The following is a 23,639-nucleotide window of genomic DNA, read 5'->3' on the forward strand; positions in this document are numbered from 1 at the left end:
ACAACTCACAGATTTGAAAATATCTTTTGAATGAGCAATTTCAAAACTCTCTTTTTGTAGAATCTGCAAGTTGTTATTTGGAGCCCTTTGCAGCCTACGGTGGGAAAGGAAATATGTTCACATAAAAACTACACAGAAGCATTCTGAGAAACATCATGGTTATGTGTGCATTCATCTCACAGAGTTGAAACTTTCTTTTGATTGAGCAGTCTTGAAACATTCATTTTGTAGGATCTGCATGTGGATATTTGGAGTGCTTTGAGGCCTCTTGTGGAAAAGGAAGTATCTTCACATAAAAACTACACAGAAACATTCTGAGAAATTACTTTATGATGTGTGCATTCATCTCACAGAGTTGAACATTTCTTTTGATTGAGCAGGTTTGAAACACTCTTTTTGTAAAATCTGCAAGTGGATATTTTGAGTGCTTTGAAGCCTATTGAGGAAAAGGAAATGTCTTCACATAAATACTACACAGAAGCATTGTGAGAAACTTCTTTGTGATGTGTGCATTCATCTCAGAGTTGAGGATGTCTTTTTAGTGAGCAATTTTGAAACACATTTTTTTAGAATCTGCAAGGAGATATTTGTAGTGCTTTGAGGACTATAGTGGAAAAGGAAATATCTTCACATAAAAACTACCCAGAAGCTTTCTGACAAACTTCATTGTGAGGTGTGGTTAACCTCACAGAGTTGAACCCATCATTTGATAAAGTAGTTTGGAAACTCTCTTTTTGTAAAATCTGCAAGTGTGTATTTGGAGACTTTGCGGACTATTGTGGAAAAGGAAATATCTTCACTAAAAGTTGCACAGAAGCATTGTGAGAAACTTCTTTGTGATGTGTGCATTCAACTCACAGAGTTGAAACTTTCTTTGATTCATCATTTTGGAAACACAATTTTTGTAGTATCTGCAAGTGGGTATCTGGAATGCTTTGAGGCCTATAGTGGAAAAGGAAATACTTTCACATAAAAACTACAAAGAAGCATTCTGAGAAACTTCTTTGTGATGTGTGCATTCAACTCACAGTGTTGAAACTCACTTTTGATAGAGCAGTTTGAAAGTCACTTTTGTAGAATCTGCAAGTTGATACTTGGAGCCCTTTACAGCCTATGGTGGAAAAGGAAATATTTTCACAAAAAAACTACACAGAAATATTTTCAGAATATTCTTTGCAATGTGTGCATTCATCTCACAGAGTTGAACCTTTCTTTTGATTAAGTAGTTTTGAATCTCTCTTTTTGAAGAATCTGCAAGTGGATATTTGGAGCCTTTTGTGGTCTATTTTGGAAAAGGAAATATCTTCACTTAAAAACTATACAAAATCCTTCTGAGAAACTTCTTTGTAATGTGTGCATTCATTTCACAAGGTTGAACATCTCTTTTGAATGTGCAGTTTTGAAACACTCTGTTTGTAGAATCTGCATATGCATATTTGGAGCCCTTTCTGGCCTATTTTGGAAAAGGAAATAAGTTCACAGAAAACCTACACAGAAGCCTTCTGAGAAACTACTTTTTGATGTGTGCATCAATCTCACAGATGTGAACTTTTCTTTTGATTGAACAGTTAGGAAACATTCTTTTTGTAGAATCTGCAAGTGGATATTTGGAGCCCTTTGTGGTCAATTTTGGAAAAGGAAATATCTTCACTTAAAAACTATACAAAAGCCTTCTGAGAAACTTCTTTGTAATGTGTGCATTCATTTCACAAGGTTGAACATCTCTTTTGAATGTGCAGTTTTGAAACACTCTGTTTGTAGAATCTGCATATGCATATTTGGAGCCCTTTCTGGCCTATTTTGGAAAAGGAAATAAGTTCACAGAAAACTTACACAGAAGCCTTCTGAGAAACTACTTTGTGATGTGTGCATCAGTCTCACAGATGTGAACTTTTCTTTTGATTGAACAGTTAGGAAACACTCTTTTTGTAGAATCTGCAAGTGGATATTTGAAGCCCTTTGAGGCCTATTGTGGAAAAGGAAATATTCTCACATAAAAACTACACAGAAGCATTCTGAGAAACTCCTTGTGATGTGTGCATTCAACTCACAGATTACAACCTATCTTTTAAAGGAGCAGTTCTGAAACTCTTTTTGTAGAAACTGCAAGTGCATATTTGGAGACTTTTGCGGCCCATGGTGGAAAAGAAAATATCTTCATATAAAAACTGCACAGAAGCATTCTGAGAAACTTCTTTGCAATGTGTGCATTCATCTCACAGAGTTGAACTTTTCTGTTGATTGAGCAGTTTGGAAACATTCTTTTTGTAGAATCTACAATTGGATATTTGGAGCACTTTGAAGCCTATGGTGGAAAAGGAAATATCTTCACAAAAAAACTACACAGAAATATTCTGAGAAACTTCTTTGTGATGTGTGCATTCATCTCACAGAGTTGAACCTATCTTCTAATAGAGCAGTATTGAAAATCTCTTTTTGTAGAATCTGCAAGCAGATATTTAGAGCCCTTTGCCGTCTGTGGTGTTAAAGGAAACATCTTCACATAGAAACTACACAGAAGCATTCTGAGAAACTTCTTTGTGATGTGTGCACTCATCTCACAGAGTTGAACCTTTCTTTTGATTTGGCAGTTTGTAAACACTGTTTTTGTAGAATCTGAAAGTGGATATTTGGAGAGCTTTGAGGCCTATGGTGGAAAAGGTAATATCTTCACCTTAAAAGTACACAGAAGCATTATGAGAAACTTCTTTCTGATGTGTGCATTCAACTCACAGGGTTGAAACTATTTTTCATTGAGCAGTTTTGAATATCTCTATTTGCAGAATCTGCAAGTGGATATCTAGAGACCTTTCTGGCCTATTTTGAAAAAGGAAATAACAGAAAAAATACACAGGATCATTCTGATAAACTTTTTGTGATGTGTGCATTCAACTCACAGAGTTGAACCTATTTTTGTTAAAGCAGTTTTGAAACTCTCTTTTTGTAGAATCTGCAAGTGGATATTTGGAGCCCTTTGTGGCATATGGTGGAAAAGGAAATATCTTCATATGAAAACTACACAGAAGTATTCTGAGAAACCTTTTTGTGATGTGTTCATTCATTTGACAGAGTTGAAAATTTCATTTAATTGAGCAGTTTTGAAACAGTCTTTTTTAAAATCTGCAAGTGGATATCTGGAGAACTTTAAGGCCTATTGTGGAAAAAGAAATATCTTCACAGAAAAACTACATAGAGGCATTATGAGAAAATTCTTTGTGATTTGTGCTTTCATCTCACACAGTTGAACCTTTATTTTGATTGAGCAATTTGGAAACACTCTTTTTGGAGAATCTGCAAGTGGATGTTAGGAGAGCTTTGTGGTCTATGGTGGAAAAGGATATATCTTCACATAAAAAACAGGCAAAACATTCTGAGAAACTTGTTTTTGATGTGTGCATTCAACTCACAGAGTTGAAATTATCTTTTGATTCGGCAGTTTTAAATCTCTCCTTTTGTAGAATCTGCAATGGATATTTGGAGACTTTTGTGACCTATTTTGGAAAAGGAAATATCTTCACATAAAAATTACACAGAAGTATGCTAAGAAACTTCTTTGTGATGTGTGCATTCATTTCCCAGATTTGAACCTTTCTTTTGATGGAGCAGTTTTGAAACACTCTTTTGATGGTATCTGCAAGTGGATATTTGAAGCCTTTGAGGCCTTTTGCGGAAAAGGTAATATATTCACATAAAAACTACACAGAAGCATTCTGAGACAATTCTTGCGAAGTGTGCATTCATCTCACAGAGTTGACACTTTCTTTTGATTGAGCAGTTTCTAAACAGTCTTTTTGTAGGATATGCAGGTGGAAATTTGGAGTGCTTTTAGGCCTATGGTGGAAAAGGAAACATCTTCACAGAAAAACTACAAAGAAGCATTCCGAGAAACTTCGTGTGATGTGTGCATTCATCTCACAGTGTTAAACGTTTCTTTTGATTGAGCAGTCTGGAAACACTTTTTGTAGAATATGCAAGTGGATATGTGAAGCACTTTTATGCCTATTGTGGAAAAGGAAATATCTTCACCTTCAAACTACACAGAAGCATTCTGAGAAACCACTTTGTGATGTGTGCATTCATCTCACATAGTGGAATATTTCTTTAGATTGAACAGTTTGGAAACACTCTTTTTGTAGAATCTGCAAGTGGATATTTGGAGCGCTTATGGCCTCTGGTGGAAAGCAAATATCTTCACAAAGAAACTACAAAGAAGCATTCTGAGAAATTTCTTTGTGATGTGTGCTTTCAACTCACAGATTTGAAGCTATCTTTTGATTGAACTGTTATGAAACTCTCTTTTTGTAGTATCTCCAAGTGGATATTTAGAGCCGTCGCTGGCCGATTTTGGATAAGGAAATATCTTCAGAGAAAAACTACACTGAAGCCTTCTCAGAAACTTCTTTGTGATGTGTGCATTCATGTCACAGAGTTGAACTTTTCTTTTGATTGAACAGTTTGGAAACACTCTTTTTGTAGAATCTGAAGGGGATACTTGGAGCCCTTTGAGGCCTATTGTGGAAAAGGAAATATCCTCACATAAAAACTACACAGAAGCATTCTGAGAAACTTCTTTGTTATGCGTGCATTCAACTCACAACTTTGAATTGTTCTTTTGATTGAGCAGTTTTTAAACACAGTTTTAGTAGAATCTGCAGTTGGATATTTTGTGTGATTTGTGACCTTTATTGGAAAAGGAAATATCTTCACATAAAAACAAGACAGATGGATTCTGAGAAACTTCTTTGTGACATGTGGATTCATCCCACGGAGTTGAACCTTTCTTTTAATTAAGAAGTGTTGAAACACTCTTTTTGTAGAATCTGCAAGTGGATATTTGGATCGCTTTGAGGGCTATGGTGGAAAAGGAAATATCTTCATGTAAAAACTAGACAGATGCATTCTGAGAAACTTCTTTGTGATGTGTGCATTTATCTCACAGAGTTGAACCTTTATTTTGATTGAGCAGTTTTAAAACACTCTTTTTGTAGAACATGCAATTGGATATTTGAAGAGTTTAAGGCCCTTGGAGGAAAAGAAAATATCTTCACATAAAAACTACACAGAAGCATTCTGAGAAACTTTTTTGTGATGAGTGCATTCATCTCACAGAGTTGAACCTTTCTTTTGACTGAGCAGTTTTTAAACACTCAATTTGTTGAATCTGCAAGAGGATATTTATAGACCTTTGAGGTCAATGTTTGAAAAGGAAATATCTTCATATAAATATTAGACAGAAGCATTCTGAGAAACATCCTAGTGATGTGTGCATTCATCTCACCGGGTTGAACATTTGTTTATATTGAGCAGTTTTGAAACACTCTTCTGTAGAATCTGCAGGTGGATACTTGGAGGGCTTTGAGGCCTATGGTGGAAAACGAAATATCTTCAGATAAAAATTAGACCCAGGCATTCTGAGAAACTTCTTTGTGATGTGTGCATTCATCTCACAGACTTGAGCCTTTATTTTGATAGAGCAGTTTTAAAACACTCTTTTTGTAGAACCTACAATTGGATATTTGGAGAGTTTGAGGCCCGTGGAGGAAAAGGAAATATCTTCACATAAAAACTAAACAGAAGCATTCTGAGAACCTTTTTTTGTGATGTGTGCTTTCATCTCACAGAGTTGAACCTTTCTTTTGACTGAGCAGTTTATAAACACTCTATTTGTAGAATCTGCAAGTGGATATTAGGAGATCTTTGTGGTCAATGTTTGAAAAGGAAATATCTTCATATAAAGATTAGACAGAAGCATTCTGACAAACATCCTAGTGATGTGTGCGTTCATCTCAGAGAGTTGAACATTTCTTTTGATTCAACAGTTTTGAAACACTCTTCTGTAGAATCTGCAGGTGGATATTTGGAGCGCTTTGAAGCCTATGGTGGAAAAGGAAATATCTTCAAATAAAAATTAGACCGAAGCATTCTGAGAAACTTCTTTGTGATGTCTGCATTCATCTCACAGAGTTGAACCTTACTTTTGATTGAGCAATTTTGAAACACTCTTTTTGTAGAATCTCCATGTGAATGTTCAGAGCACATTGGGGCCTATGGTGAAAAAGAAAATACCTTCACATAAAAACTACAGAGAATCAATCTGAGAAAATTGTGATGTGTGCATTCAGCTCTCAGAGTTGAACTTTTCTTTTGAAGGATCAGTTTGGAAACACTCTTTTTGTAATATCTTCATGTTGATATTTGGAGCGGATTGAGGCATATGGTGGAAAAGGACATATCTTCACATTAATACTAGACAGGAACATTCTGAGAAACTTATTTGTGATGAGTGCATTCAACTCAGAGAGTTGAAACTTTCTTTTGATTGAGCAGTTTTGAAACACACTTTTGTAGAATCGACAGGTGGCTATTTTGGGCGCTTTGAAGCATACGGTGGAAAAGGAAATATCTTCACATGAAAATTAGGCAGAAGCATTCTGAGAAACTTCTTTTTGATCTTTGCATTCATCTCACAGAGTTTAAACTTTCTATTTATTGAGCAGTTTTCAAACTCTCTTTTGGTAGAATCTGCAAGTGGATATTTGGAGCACTTTGAGACCTATGGTGGGAAAGGAAATATCTTCATATAAAAATTAGATGGAAGCTTTCTGAGAAACTTCTTTGTGATGCCAGTGTTCATCTCACACAGTTGAAAGTTTATTTTGATTGAGCAGTTTTGAAACACTCTTTTTGTAGAATCTGCATGTGGATGTTTGGAGCACTTTGGGGACTATGGTGGAAAAGGAAATATCTGCACACAAAAACTAAACACAAGCATTCTGAGAAACTCTCTTTTGATGTGTGCATTGACCTCACAGAGTTGACCCTTTCTTTTGATTGAGCATTTTTGGAATACTCTTTATGTGGTATCTGCAAATGGATATTTGGAGCAGATTGAGGCCTATGGTGGAAAAGGACATATCTTCACATAAATACCAGACAGTAGCATTCTGAGAAACTTATTTGTGATGTGTGCATTCAACTCACAGAGATGAAACCTTCTTTTGATTGAGCAGTTTTGAAAAACTCTTACTGTAGAATCTTTAAGTGGATATTTGGAATGCTCTGTGGCCTATAGTGGAAAAGCAAATATCTTCACACAAAAACTAGACAGAAGCATTCTGGGAAACCTCTTTGTGATGTGTGCATTCATCCCTGAGAGTTGAATCCTTCTTTTGATTGGGCAGTTTTGAAACAGTCCTTTTGTAGAATCTGCAAGTGGATGTTTGGAGTGCCTTGGTGTCTACAGTGGAAAAGGAAATATCTTCACATAAAAACTAAACAGGAGCATTCTGAGAAACTTCTTTGTGATGTGTGCATTCATCTCACAGAGATGAATATTTCTCTTTATTGAGCAGTGTTGAAACGCTCTTTTTGCACAATCTGTGAGTGAATATTTTCAGCACTTTGAGGCCTATGGTGAAAAAGGAAATATCTTCACTTAAAAAGTACACAAAAGCACTCTGAGAAACTTCTTTGTGATGTGTGCATTCATCTCACAGAGATGAACCTTTCTTTTGATTTTTCAGTTGTGAAACACGTTTTTGTAGAAACTGCAATTGGATATTTTGAGCGCTTTGAGGCCTATGTTGGAAAAGGTAGTATCTTCACATAAAAAAGAGACAGAAGCATCCTGAGAAACTTCTCTGTGATGTGTCCATTCATCTCACAGAATTGAACCTATCTTTTGATTGACCAGTTTTGAAACATGCTTTTTGTAGAATCTGAAAGTGGATATTTTGAACGCTTTGTGGCTTATGGTGAAAAAGAAATATATTCAAATAAAAACTAGAAAGAAGCATTCTGAGAAACTTCTTTGTGATTTGTGCCTTCAGCTTACAGTGTTGAACCCCTCTTTAGATTGAGCAGTTTGGAAACAGTGTCTTTGTAGTATCTGCAAAGGGATATCTGTGAGCCCTTGGGGGCCTATGGTGAAAAAGGAAATATCCTCAAATAATATCTAGACAGAAGCTCTCTGAGAAACTTCTTTGTGATGTGTGCATTCATCTCACAGACTTGAATCTTCCTTTTGATTGAGTAGTATGGAAACCTCTTTTTGTAGACTCTGCATGAGGATATTTGTGATCCCATTGAGGCCTATGTTGAAAAAGGAATTATCTTCACATAAAAACTAGACAGAAGCTTCCTGAGAAACTTCTTTGTGATGTGTGTGTTCATCTCACAGAGTTGAACTTCATTTTTGATTGAGTCGTTTGGAAACAGTCATTTTTAGAAACTGCAAGGAATATTTGTGAGCAGTTTGAAACCTACAGTGAAAAAGGAATTATCTGCAAATAAAATCTAAACAGAAGCTTACTGAGAAACTTCTTTGTGATGTGTGCATTCGTCTCACATAGTTGAATTTTGTTTTGATTGAGCAGTTTTTAAACAGTCTTTTTGTACAATCTGCAAAGTGATATCTGTGAATGCTTTCAGGCTTATGATGAAAAAGGAAATATCTTCACCTAAACCTATAAAGAAGCTTTCTGAGAAACTTCTTTAGGATGTGTGCATTCATCTCACAGAGTTGAACATTTGTTTTGATTCATCAATAAAAAAACAGTCTTTTTGAAGAATCTGTAAGGAGACATTTTTGAGCTCTTTGAGGCCTGTGGTGAAAAAGGAAATATCTTTACAAAAAAACTATACAGAAGCTTTCTGAGAAAGTCCTCTGAGATGTGTGCTTTCTTCTCACAGAGTTGAACCTTTGTTTTGATTGAGCAGTTTGGAAAAAGTCTTTTTGTAGAATCTGTAAAGGGATATTTGAAGGCGTTTTGAGTCCTATGGTGAAAAAGGAAATATCTTCACATAAAAACAAGACAGAAGCTTTCTGAGAAACTTCCTTGTGATGTGTGCATTATTCTCAAAGAGTTGAAACTTTCTTTCAACTTATTGGGTTGGAAACAGTCTTTTTTTAGAATATGCAAGGGGATATTTATGAGCGGTTTGAGGTCTGCAGTAAAAAAGGAAATATCTTAACATAAAACCTAGACAGAAGCATTCTGAGAGACTTGTCTGAGATGTGTGCATTCATCTCAGAGAGTTGAACTTTTCTTTTCATTGGGCAGGTTTGAAACCGTCTTTTTGTAGAATCTGCAAAGTGATATCTTTCAGCAGTTTGAGCCTTGTGGTGAAAAAGGAAATATCAAAAAATAAAATGTAGACAGCAGCTTTCCGAAAAACTTCTTTGTGATGTGTGCGGTCATCTCACAGGGTTGAAACTTTCTTTTGATTGAGCAGTTTGGAAACAGTCTTTTCGTAGAACCTGCAAAGTGATATTTGTGAATGTTTTGAGGTTTATGGTGAAAAAGGAAATAACTTCACATAAAAACTAGGCTCATGTTTTCTGGGAAGCTTCTTTGTGAGGGTTGTATGCATCTCAAAGAGTTCAATCTTTCTTTTGATTGAGCAGTTTAGAAAGAGTGTTTTTGGAGAATCTGCAAAGGGATGTTTTTGAGTGGTTTGAGGAATGTGGTAAAAAACGAAATATCTTCATATAAAAACTAGACAGAAGCATTCTCAGAGACCACTTTGTGATGTGTGCATTCATCTCACAGAGTTGAATTTTCTTTCATTGAGTAGTTTGGAAACAGTCTTTTTGTAGAATATGCAAAGGGATATTTGTGAGCTTTTTGAGGCCTATTGTGAAAAAGGAAATATCCACAAATAACGTCTAGACAGAAGCCTTATGAGAAACTTCTCTGTGATGTGTGCATTCATCACACAGAGTTGAACCTTTCTTTTGATTCAGCTGTTTGGAAACAGTCTTTTTGTAGAATCTGCAAAGGAAAATTTGTGAACGCTTTGAAGCTTATGGTGAAAAAGAAGTATCTTCACATAAAAACTAGACAGAAACGTTCTGAGAAACTTCTTTGTAATGTGTGCATTCATCTCACACAGCTGAACTTTCATTTGGTTGAGCAGTTTGGAAACAGTCCTTTTGTAGAGTCTGCAAAGGGTTATTTATGAGCGGTTAAAGGCCTATGGTGAAAAAGGGAGTATCGACAAATAAGAACTAGACAGAAACTTTCTGAGAAACTTCTCTGTGATGTGTTCATTCATCTCACAGAGTAGAAAGCTTTCTTTGATTGAGCAGTTTGGAAACAACCTTTTTGTAGAATCTGCAAAGGGATATATGTAGACAGTTTCAGGTCTACGGTGAAAATGGAAATATCTTCACATAAAAACTAGACAGAAGCTTTCTGAGAAAATTCTTTGTGATGTTCTCATTCATCTCACAGATTTGAAGTCTTCTTTTCATTGGTCAGTTTGGATAGAGTCTTTTTGTAGAATCTGCTTTGCGATATTTGTGAGCCCTTTGAAGCCTACGGTGAAAAAAGAAATATCTTCACACAAAAACTAGACAGAAGCATTCTGAGAAACTTCGTTGTGATGTGTGCATTCATTCCAAAGAGCTGAACCTACCTTTGGATTGAGCAGTTTGGAAACAGTCCTTTTGTAGAATGTACAAAGGGATATTTGGGATCCCTTTTTGGCCTATGGTGAAAAAGGAAATATCTTCACATAAAAACTAGACAGAAGCATTCTGAGAAACTTCTTTTTGATGTATGCATTCTTCTCACAGCGTTGAACCTTTCTTTAGATAGAGCAGGTTGGAAAATGTCTTTTTGTAGAATCTGCAATGTGATAATTTGAATGCTTTGAGACATGGTGAAAAAGGGAGTATCTTCACATAAAAACTGGACGGAAGCTTTCTGAGAAACTTCTTTGTGATGTGTGCATTTATCTCAAAGAGTTGAAGCTTTATTTAGGTTGAGCAGTTTTGGAACAGTCTTTTTGTAAAATCTGTAAAGGGATATTTGTGAGGGCTTTGAGACCTATATTGAAAAAGGAAACATCTTCAAATAAAAACTAGACAGAAGCTTTCTGAGAAACTTCTTTGTGATGTGTTCATTCACCTCAAAGAGTTGAACCTTTCTTTTGATTGAGTAGTTTGGAAACAGACTTTTTGTAGAATCTGCAAAGGGTTATTTATGAGCGGTTTGAGGCCTATGGTGAGAAATTGAGTATCAACAAATAAAACTAGACAGAAACTTTCTGAGAATCTTCTCTGTGATGTGTGTTTTCCTCTCGCAGAGTGGAGGCTTTCTTTAAGCCTTTTGGAAACAGATTTTTATAGAATCCTCAAAGGGATATATGTAGGCGGTTTGAGGTCTATTGTGAAAACGGAAATATCTTCACTTAAAAACTAACTGCTAAATGGGAAGAAATTTTACTTCTGTGTGATGAATGCACATGTCACAAAGGAGTTACTCAGAAAATTTCTTTCTACTTTTTATGTGAAGATATTTCCTTTTTCACCATCTGCCTCAACGTCTTCCCAGATATCCCTTTGCATTTTCTATAAAAAGACTGTTTCCAAACTGCTCAATAAACAGAATGGTTCAACCCTGTGAGAAGAATGTGCACATCACAAAGAAGTTTCTCAGAAAACTCCCTTTTCGTTTTTATGTGAAGATGTTTCCTTTTTGAACATAGGCCTCAACACCCTCCCAAATATACCTTTGCAGAATCTACAAAAAAAACTGTTTCCAAACTGCTCAATCAAAAGAAAGTTTCAACTCTGTGTGATGAATGCACACATCAGAAAGTTTCTCAGCAAGATTCTCACTAGTTTTTATGTGAAGATAGTTCCTTTTTCAACTTGGGTCTCAAAGCACTCAAAAATATCCCTTTGTACATCGTAGAATAACAGAGTTTACAAACTGCTCAATGAAAAGAAACGTTTGCCTCTGTGAGATGAATACACATATTTTAAAGCAGCTTCTCAGAATGCTTCTTTCTAGTTTTTATGTGAAGATATTTCCTTTTTCACCATAGGCCTCAACGTGCTCCTAAATATCCCTTTGCAGATTGTAAAAAAAGACTGTTTCCTAACTGCTCAATCCGAAGAAAGTTTCAACTCTGTGAGATGAATGCACACATCACAAAGAAGTTTCTCAGAATCTTTCTTTATAGTTTTTCTGTGAAGGTATTTCCTTTTTCACCATAGGCCTCAAAGCCCTCACAAATATCCCTTTACAGATTCCACAAAAACTCTGCTTCCAAACTGCTCAATAAAAAGAATTATTGAACACTGTGAGATGAATGCACACATCTCAAAGAAGTTTCTCTGAAACCTTAAGTCTAGTTTTTATGTGAATAGATTTCCTTTTTCACCATAGGCCTCAAAGTGTTCCAAATATCCATTTGCAGATTCTACAAATGCAAATGTTTCTACAAGTGTTTCCAAACTGCTCAATCAAAACAAAGGTTCAACTCTGTTTGATGAATGCACACATCACAAAGAAGTTTGTCAGAATGCTTCTGTGTAGATATTATGTAAAAATACTTGCTTTTTCACCATAGGCCTCAAAGTGCTCACAAATATACCTTTACAGATTCTATAAAAATACTTTTTCCATATTGCTCAATCAAAAGAAAGGTTCAAATCTGTGACATGTATGCACATTACAAAGAGTTTTCTCAGAAAGCTTCTCTCTACTTTTTATGTGAAGATATTTCCTTTTTCACCATAGACCTCAAAACGTTCACAAATATCCCTTCAAAGATTCTACAAAAAGACTCTTTACACACTGCTCAATGAAAATAATGTTTCAACTTTGTGAGATAAATGCTCACATTGCCAGGAAGTTTCTCAGAAAGCTTCTGTGTAGTTTTTATGTGAAGATATTTCCTTTTTCACCATATGCTTCAAAGGGCTCAAAAATATCCCTTTGCAGATTTTACAAGAAAAGAGTTTCCAGTCTTCTCAATGAAAAGAAACAGACACATCTGGGAGATGAATGCACATATCACAAAGCAGTTTCTCAGAAACATTCTGTCTAGTTTTCATGTGAAGGTATTTCGTTTTTCACCACTGGACACAAAGCACTCAAAATTGTCCGTTTGCAGATTCTACAAAAAGTCTGTTTCCACACTGCTCATCAAAAGAAAGGTTCAACTCTGTGAGATGAATGCACACGTCAAAAAAAAGTTTCTCAGAAAGCTTCTATTATGTTTTTATATGAATGTTTCCTTTGTCACCACGAGCCTCAAAGTGCTCACAAATATCCACATGAAGAATATTTAAAAAGACTTTTTCCAAACTCCTCTCTCAAAAGAAAGTTTGAACTGTGTGAGATTAATGCACACATCACAAAGAAGTTTCTCAGAAAGCTTCTTTATAGTTTTTCTGGGAAGATATTTCCTTTTTCACCATAGGCCTCAAAGCCCTCACAAATATCTCTTTGCAGATTCTACAAAAAGACTGTTTCCAAACTGCTCAATAAAAAGAATTATTGAACTTTGTGAGATGAATGCACACATCTCAAAGAAGTTTCTCAGAAACGCTTAGTCTAGTTTTCATGTGAATATATTTCCTTTTTCACCATAGGCTTCAAAGTGCTCTAAATAGCCATTTGCAGGTTCTACAAAAAGTCTGTTTCCAAACGGCTCAATGAAAAGAAAGTTTCACCTCTGTGAGATGAATGCACACATCACTAAGAAGTTTCACAGGAGGCTTCTGTCTAATTTTTATATGAAGACATTTCCTTTTTCACCATAGGCCTCAAAGCCCTCACAAATATCTCTTTGCAGATTCTACAAAAAGACTGTTTCCAAACTGCTCAATAAAAAGAATTATTGAACTTTGTGAGATGAATGCACACATCTCAAAGAAGTTTCTCAGAAACGCTTAGTCTAGTTTTTATGTGAATATATTTCCTTTTTCACCATAGGCTTCAAAGTGCTCTAAATAGCCATTTGCAGGTTCTACAAAAAGTCTGTTTCCAAACGGCTCAATGAAAAGAAAGTTTCACCTCTGTGAGATGAATGCACACATCACTAAGAAGTTTCACAGGAGGCTTCTGTCTAATTTTTATATGAAGACATTTCCTTTTTCACCATAGGCCTCCATCTGCTCACAAATATCCCTTAGCAGATTCTACAAGAACAGAAATCCAGACTGATCAAAGAAAACAAAGGTTTTTCTCAGTGAGATGAATGCACACATCAGAAAACTGTTTCTCAGAAACCGTCTGTATACTATGGGATGATATTTCTTTTTTCCGCCTAGGACACAAAGCGCTCAAAAATATCACTTTGCAGATTCTATGAAAAGATTGTTCCCAATCTGCTCCATCAAAAAAATAGTTCAACTCCGTGAGATGAATGCATACATCACAAAGAAGTTTCTCAGAAACCTTCTTTATAGTTTTTATGTGAAGATATTTCCTTTCTCACCATAGGCCTCAAAGTGCTCAGCAATATCCCTTTGCAGATTCTGCAAAAAGACTGCTTCCCAACTGATCAACCAAATAAATGCTTGAACTCTGTGAGATGGATGCACACATCACAAAGAGGTTTCTCAGGGATCTTCTGTCCATTTTTTATGTGAAGATATTTCCTTTTTCACCATAGCACTCAAAGCCCTGATAAATATCCCTTGCAGATTCTACAAATAGACTGTTTCCAGATTGGTCAATCAAAAGGATGGTTCAAATTTGTGAGATGATTGCACACATCACAGAGATGCCACTAAGAAAGCTTCTGTCTAGTTTTTATGTGAAGATATTTCCTTTTTCACGATAGGCCTCAAAGCACTCACAAATACCCTGTTGCAGATTCTACAAGAACAGAGTTTCCAGACTGATCAGAGAAAATAAACGTTTACCTCTGTGAGAGCAATGCACACGTCACAAAGCTGTTTCTAAGAAACCTTCTTTATACCTTTTATATGAATATATTTCGTTTTTCACCATTGGCCTCAAAGCGCTCATAAATATCCCTTTGCAGATTCCACAAACAGACCGTTTCCATACTGCTCAATCAAAAGTAAGTTTAATCTTTTGAGATGAATGCCCACATCACAAAAAGGTTTCACAGAAATCCTCTCTCTACTTTTTATGTGAAGATATTTCCTTTTTCACCATAGGCCTCAAAGCACTCACAAATATCCCTTTAGAGACTCTACAAGTACAGTTTCCAGACTGACTAGAGAAAAGAAACGTTTACCTCTGTGAGACGAATGCATACATCACAAAGCTGTTTCTGAGAAACCTTGTTTATACTTTTTATGTGAATATATTTCCTTTTTCACCATAGTCCTCAAAGCACTCATAAATATCCCTTTGCAGATTCTACAAAAAGACTGTTTCCAAACTGTTCAATTGAAAGAATGGTTGAACTCTATGAGATGAATGCACACATCACAAAGAAGTTTCTTGGAAAGCTTCTGTCTAGTTTTTATGTGAAGATATTTCCTGTTTCATCATGGGCCTCAAAGCTCTCAAAAATATGCCTTTACAGATTCTACAAAAATATTGTTTCCAAATTGCTCAATCCAAAGAAAGTTTCAAATCTGTGAGATGAATGCACACATCACAAAGAGGTTTCTCAGAAAGCTTCTCTCTAGTTTTCATGTGAAAATATTTCGTTTTTCACCATAGGCTTCAAAGCATAAAAAATATCCCTTTGCAGATTATACCAAAATACTATTTACAAACTGCTCAATCAGAAGAATATTTCAACTCTGTGAGACGAATTCTCGCATCTCCAAGATGTTTCACAGAAAGCTTCTGTCTACTTTTTACGTGAAGATAATTACTTTTTCACCATAGGCCTCTAAACGCTGACAAATATCCCTTTGCAGATTTTATAAGAAGATATTCAGCTCAAGGAAGAGAAATGGTAACCTCTGTGAGATGAAAGCACATATCACAACGCAGTTTATCATAAATATTCTGTCTAGTATTTATATAAAGTTAATTCCTTTTTCAACATAGGACAAAAAACACTAACTAAATTCTACAAAATACTTTGGAAATTCTACAAAATACTGTTCCCAAACTGCTCATCAAAAGAAAGGTTCACCACTGTGGAATGAATGCGTATATCAAAAAGATGATTCTCAGAAAGCTTCTATCTTTTTTTATGTGAATGTGTTTCCTTTTTCACCATGGGCCTCAAAGTGCTCAAAAATATCCCTTTGCAGATCCTAAAAAAAGACTGTTTCCAAACTGCTGAGCCAAAGGAATGGTTCAAATCTGTGAGATGAATGCACACATCACAAAGAAGTTTCTCACAAACCTTCTTTATAGTTTTTATGTGAAGATATTTCCCTTTAACCATAGATCTCAAGGGGCTCAGAAATATACTTTGCATATTCTACAAAAAGACGGTTTCCCAACTGCTCAATCAAAAGAATTGTTGAACTCTGTGAGATGAATGGATACATCACAAAGAAGTTTCTCAAATTCTTTAGTCTAGTGTTTATGTAAAGATATTTTCTCTTTCACCATAGGCCTCAAAGTGCTCAGAAATATCCCTTTACAGATTCCACAAAAAGACGTTTCCAAACTGCTCAATCAAAAGTAAGTTTCAATTCTGTGAGATGAATGCACACATCACCAAGAGGTTTCTCAGTATGTTTCTGTCTAGTTTTTATGTGAAGACAATTCCTTTTTCACCACAGAGGTTCTACACACTCACAAATATCCCTTAGCAGATTCTAAAATAAGAGAGTTTCCCAATGATCAAAGAAAAAAATCATTTACCTCTGTGAGATTAATGCAGACATCACAAAACAGTTTCTCATAAAACTTCTTTATACTTTTCTGTGAAGATACTTCTTTTTCTGCATAGGCCTCGAAATGCTTACAAATATCAGTTTCCAGATTCTACAAAAATACCGCTTCCAAATGTTGAATCAAAAGAGAGGTTCAACTCTGTGAGATGAATGCATATATCACAAAGAAGTATCTCAGAATCTTTCTGTATACTTTGTATGTGAAGATATTTCCTTTGTCAACACGGGCCTCAAAGTGCCCAAAAACACCCTTTTTCAGATTTTACAAGAACAGAGTTTCTAGACTGCTCAGAGAAAAGAAACTGCTTACCTCTGTGAGATGAATGCACACATCACAAGGCTGTTTTTAGGAAACCTGCTTTACAGTTCTTATGTGAAGATATGTCCTTTTCCACCATAGGCCTCACAGCAATTCAAATATCCACTTGCAGATTCTACAAAAAGAGTGTTTCAAAACTGTGCAATCAAAGGAAAGATTCAACTCTGTGAGCTGTATGCAAATATCACAAAAAATTTTCTCTGAATCCTTCTGTCTAATTTTTATGTTAAGGTATTTCCTTTTCCACCATAGGCATCAAAGCGCTTCAAATATCCACATGCAGATACTTCATAAAGACTGTTTCCAAACTGCTCAATCAAAAGTGTAGTTAAACTCTCTGGGATGAATACACACATCACTAAGAAGTTTCTCAGGATGCTTCTATCTAGTTTTTATATGAAGATATTTCCTTTTGCAACATAGGCCTCAAATCGCCACAAATATCCACTTACAAATTCTAAAAAAAGAGTATTTCAAAACTGGTCAATCAAAAGAAAGTTTGAAATCGGTGAGATGAATGCACACATCACAAAGAAGTTTCTCAGAATGCTTCTGTCTAGTTTTTATGCAAATATATTTCCTATTTCACTATAGGCCTCAATGGGTTCACAAATATCCCTTTGCATATTCTACAAAAAGACTGTTTCCAAACTGCTCAGTCAAAAGAAGGTTTTAACTCTGTGAGATGAGTGCACACATCTCAAAGTGTTTTATGAGAATGCTTCTGTCTAGTTTCTATGTGAACATATTTTCAATTCACCGTAAGCCTCAAAGTGCTCGCAAATATCCCTTTGCAGATTTTATAAAAAGACTTTTTCCAAGCTCCTCTATCTCAAGAAATTTTCAACTCTGTGAGATGAATGAACACGTCACAAATAAGTTTCTCAGAATGCTTCTATCTAGTTTTTATGTGATGATATTTCTTTTTCACCACAGGGCTCAAACCGCTCAGAAATATCCCTTTGCCTATTGAACAAAAACTCTGTTTCCTAACTTCTCAATGAAAAGAAAGGTTCAACTATGGGAGGTGAATGCAAACATCACAAAAAAATTTCTCAGAAAGCGTCTGTCTGGTTTTCTTGTGAAGATATTTCCTTTTTCACCATAGGCCTCAAAGCCCACCAAATATCCATTTGCAGATTATATGAAAAGACTGTTTCCAAACTGCTCAATCAAAAGAATGGTTCAACCCTCTGAAATGAAAGAACACACCACAAAGAAGTTTCTCTGAAAGCCTCTGTCTATTTTTTATATGAAGATATTTCCTGTTTCACCATAGGCCTCAAAGGACTCTCAAATATCCCTTTGCAATTCTGTGAAAGAAGTCACTGGTAGCTTGATGGGGATGGCATTGAATCTATAAATTACCTTGTGCACTATGGCCATTTTCACAATATTGATTCTTCCTACCCATGAGCAAGGAATGTTCTTACATTTCTTTATATCCTCTTTTATTTCATTGAGCAGTGGCTTGTAGTTCTCCTTGAAGAGGTCCTTCATGTCCCTTGTAAGTTGGATTCCTAGGTATTTTATTCTCTCTGAAGCTATGCAGCCATAAAAAATGATGAGTTCCTGTCTTTGTAGGGACATGGATGAAATTCTAAATCATTTTTCTCAGTAAACTATCGCAAGAGCAAAAAACCAGACACCACATATTCTCACTCATAGGTGAGAATTGAACAATGAGAACACATGGACACAGGAAGGGGAACATCACACTCTGGGGACTGTTGTGGGTTGTGGGGAGTGGGGAGGGATAGCATTAGGAGATATACCTAATGCTAAATGACAAGTTAATGGGTGCAACACACCAGCATGGCACATGTATACATATGTAACTAACCTGCACATTGTGCACATGTACACTAAAATTTAAAGTATAATAATAATGAAACAAAAATAAAAATAAAAACAAAAAAATAAAAAAATCCCTTTGCAGATTCCACGAACAGACTGTTTCCCAACTGCTCAATCAAAAGAAAGGTTCAACTCTGTGAGATGAAAGCACACATAACAAAGCACACATAACAAAGCTGTTTCGCCTAAAACTTCTGTCTAGCTTTTATGTGAAGACGTTTCCTATTCCACCGTAGGCCCCAAAGGTTTCACAAATATACCTTTGTATATTCTACAAAAATACTGTTTCCAAATGCTCAATCAAAAGAAAGCTTCAACTCTTTGAGATACATGCACACATCACAAAAAAGTTTCTCAGAAAGCTTCTATACAATTTCTATTTGAAGATATTTCCTATTTCACCTTAGTCCTCAAAGGACAAAAAACTATCCCTTTGCAGATTCTACAAAAAGATTGTTTCCAAACTGCTAAACCAAAAGAAAGGTTCAACTCTATTTGTTGAATGCACACATCACAAATAAGTTTCTCAAGATGCTTCTGTCTAGTTTTTATGTGAAGATATTTCCTATTTCACCAAAGTCCTCAAAGGGCTCAAAACTATCCTTTTGCAGATTCTACAAAAAGATTGTTTCCAAGCTGCCCAATCAAAAGAAAGATTCAAATCTATGAGATGAATACACATAGAAAAGAAGTTTCTCAAAATGCTTCTGTCTAGTTTTTATGTGAAGATATTTCCTATTTCACCAAAGTTCTCAAAGGGCTCAAAACTATCCCTTTGCAGATTCCACAAAAAGACCGTTTCCAAACTGCTCTATGAATAGTAAGGTTCAACTCTATCAGATGAATGAAAAAATCACAAAGAAGTTTCTCAAAAAGTTTCTGTCTAGTTTCCATATGAGAATATTTCCTATTTCACCATAGGCCTCAAAGGGCTCAAAAATATCCCTTTGCACATTTTACAAAAAGACTGCTTCCAAACTGCTCAATCAAAAGAAAGGTTCAACTTTGTGCATTTAATGAACACATCACAAAGATGTTACTTAGAATTCTTCTGTCTAGTTTTTATGTGAAGATATCCCCTTTTTCACCATAGTTCTCAAACCTCTCCCAAATATCCCTCTGCAGAATTACAAAAAGATTTTTTCCAAAGTGCTCAATCAAAAGAAAGATTGACTTCTATTAAATGAATGCACATATCAGAAAAAAGTTTCTCAAAATGTTGCTGTCTAGTTTTAATGTGAAGATATTTCCTTTTTGACTTTAGTCCTCAAACTGCTCACAAATATCCCTCTGCATATTCTACAAAAAGACTGTTTCCAAACTGCTCAATCAAAAGACAGTTTCAATTCTGTAAGATGAATGCCCAAATCACAAAGAAGTTTCTCAGAAAGCTTCTGCCTAGTTTTTATGTGAAGATATTTCCTTTTTCACCATAGGCCTCAAAGCCCACCCAATATCCATCTGCAGATTCTACAAAAAGACGTTTCCGAACTGCTCAATCAAAAGAAAATTTCAACTCTGTGAGATGAACACACATATAACAAGGAAGTTACTCAGAAAGTTTCTGACAAGTTTTATGTGAAGATATTTCCTATTTCACCATAGGCCTCAAAGGGCTCACAAATATCCCATTTCAGATTCTTCTAAAAGACTGTTTGCAAACTGCTTAATGAAAAGAAAGGTTAATCTTTGTGAGATGAATGCACACATCACAAAGAAGTTTCTCAGAATGCTTCTGTCTAGTCTTTACATGAAGATAGTTTCTTTTTCACCATAGGACTCCAACTGCTAAAAATATCCCTCTTTAGATCCTACAAAAAGAGTGTTTCCAAACTGCTCAATCTAAAGAAAGGTTCAACTCTGTGAGATGAATGCACACATCACAAAGAAGTTTGTCAGAAAGCTTCTGTCTAGTTTTTATTTGAAGACAATTCCTATTTCACCCTAGGATCAAATCGCTCCAAATATCTATTTGCAGGTTCTACAAAAAGATGGTTTCCAAACTGTTCAATCAAAAGAAAGGTTCAGCTCTGTCAGACGAATGCACACATCCCAAAGAAGTTTCTCAGAATGCTTCTGTCTAGTTTTTATGTGAAGACATCTCCTTTTTCAACATAAGCCTTAAATCACTTACAAATATCCCTCTGCAGATACCAAAAACAGACTGTTTCCAAACTGCTCAATCAAAATAAAGGTTCAACTCTGTGAGATGAATGCACTCATCACAAAGAAGTTTCTCATTAGGTTTCTGTCTGGTTTTTAGGTAAGGATATTTCCTATTTCAACACAGGCATCGATAGGCTCAGAAATATCCTTTTGCAGGTTCTACAAAAGGACTGTTTCCAAACTGCCCAATCAAAAGAAATTTTCAACTTTTTGAAGTGGAAGCACACATCGCAAAGAAGTTTCTCAGAAATCTTCTGTCTAATTTTTATCTCAAAATTATTCTTACTTTGTCACAGGCCTCAATGGGCTCACAAATATCCCTTTGCAGATTTTACAAAAGTTTTGTTTCCAAACTGCTCAATCAAAAGAAACTTTCAACATTGTGAGATGAATGCACACATCACAAAGAAGTCTCTCAGAATGCTTCTGTCTAGTTATTATGTGAAGACATCTCCTTTTTCAACATATGCCTTAAATCACTTACAATTATCCCTCTGCAGATACTACAAAAAGACTGTTTCCAAACTGGTCCATCAAAGAAAGTTTCAGCTCTGTGAGATGAATGGACTCATCACAAAGAAGTTTCTCAGAATTCTTCTGTCTAGTTTTTATGTGAACATATTTCCTTTTTCACCATAAAACACAAATTGCTTCAAATATCCATTTGCAGATTATGCAAAAAGAATGTTTCCAAACTGCTCAATCAAAACAAAGGCTCAACTCGTGAGATGAAAGCACACATCACAAAGAAGTTTCTCAGAAAGCTTCCGTCTACTTTTTATATGAAGGTCATTCCTTTGGGACCTTAGGCATTTAACTGCACACAAATATAAATCTGCTTACACTACCAAGAGACTTTCTCCAAATTGCTAAATCAAAAGAAAGGTTCAACTCTGTGAGATAAATGCACACATCACAAAGAAGTTTCTCCAAATGCTTCTGTCTAGTTTTCATGTGAAGACATTTATTTTTCTCCATTGGCCTCAAACCGCTCAGAAATATCCCTTTGCAGTTTGAACAAAAAGACTGTTTCCAAACTGCTCAATGAAAAGAAATGGTAAACCCGTAAAGGTGCATGGAACTGTCACAAAGAGTTTTCTCAGAAAGCTACTGTCTAGTTTTTATGTGAAGATATGTACTTTTTCACTATAGGCCTTAAAATGCTCCAAATATCCATTTGCAGATTCTACAAAAAGACTGTTTCCAAACTGCTCAATCAAAAGAAAGGTTCAACTCTGTGACATGAATGGACAAATCACAAAGAAGTCTCTCAGAATGCTTCTATCTAGTTTCTATGTGCAGATATTTCGTTTCCACCATAGGCCTCAAATGGCTCAGAAATATCCCTTTGCAGATTGTACAAAAAGACTGTTTCCAAACTGCACAATCAAAAGAAAGATTCAACTCTGTGAAATGACAGCGCACATCACACAGAAGTTTGTCAAAATGCTTCTGTCTAGTTTTTATGTGAATATATTTCCTTTTTGACCGTAGGCCTCAAAGCTCTCCAAATATCTATTTGTAGATTCTTCACAAAGACTGTTTCCAAAGTGATCAATCAAAAGAAAGGTTCAACTCTGTAGGATGAAGGCACACATCATAAAGAAGTTTCCAAGAAAGCTTCTGTCTGGTATTTATGTGAAGATATTTCCTATTTCTACATAAGCCTCAAAGGGATCAAAAATATCTCTTTGTAGGTTCTACAAAAAGACTGTTTCCAAACTACTCAACAAAATAAAGGTTCAACTCTGTGAGGTGAATGCACAGATAAAAAAGAGGTTTTTCAGAATGCTTCTGTCTAGTTTTTATGTGAAGATATTTCTTTTTCACCACAGGACTGAAAACACTCAGAAATATTCCTTTACAGATTGCATAAAAAGAATATTTCATGGCTCCTCAATGAACAGAATGGTTCAACTCCTTGAGATGAATGCAAACATCACAAAGACTTATCTGAAAAAGCTTCTGTCTGGTTTTTATTTGAAGATATTTAGTTTTTCACCATAGGCCTCAAACTGCTCACAAATATACCTTTGCAGATTATACACAATGACTTGATCTCAAACTGCTCAATGAAAAGAAATGTCCAAATATGTGGGATGAAAGCCTGCATCACACAGAAGTTTCTCAGAAAGTTTGTCTAGTTTTTAGGTGCAGATACTTCCTTTTTCTCCTTATGCCTCAAAGCGCTCCAAATATCCGTTTACAGATTCTACAAAAAGAGTGTTTCCAAACTGCTCAATCAAAAGAAAGGTTCAACTCTGTGAATCCAAACTGCTCAATCAAATAAAAAGTTTCAACTCTGTGAGATGAAAGCAAACATCATAAAGAAGTTTCTCAAAAAGCTACTGTCTAGTTTTCATGTGAAGATATCTCCTATTTCACCATACACCTCAAAAGGGCTCAGAAATATCCCTTTGCAGGTTCTATGAAAAGACTGTTTCTGAACTACTGAATGAAATGAAAGTTTCAACACTGTGGGATGAATGCACACAAAACAAATAAGTTTCCCGGAATGCTTCTGTCTGATTTTTATGTGAAGATATTTCTTTTTCACCACAGGCCTCAAATCACTCAGAAATATCCCTTTACAGATTGTGCAAAAAGACTGTTTCCAAACAGCTCAATGAAAAGGAAGATTCAACTCTGGGAGATGAATGCAAACATCACAAAGAGGTTTCTCAAAAACTTCTGTCTGGTTTTTATGTGAAGGTA

Source organism: Pongo abelii, chromosome 15, assembly GCF_028885655.2.
Source record: "Pongo abelii isolate AG06213 chromosome 15, NHGRI_mPonAbe1-v2.0_pri, whole genome shotgun sequence".
NCBI classification, from domain to species: Eukaryota; Metazoa; Chordata; class Mammalia; order Primates; family Hominidae; genus Pongo; species Pongo abelii.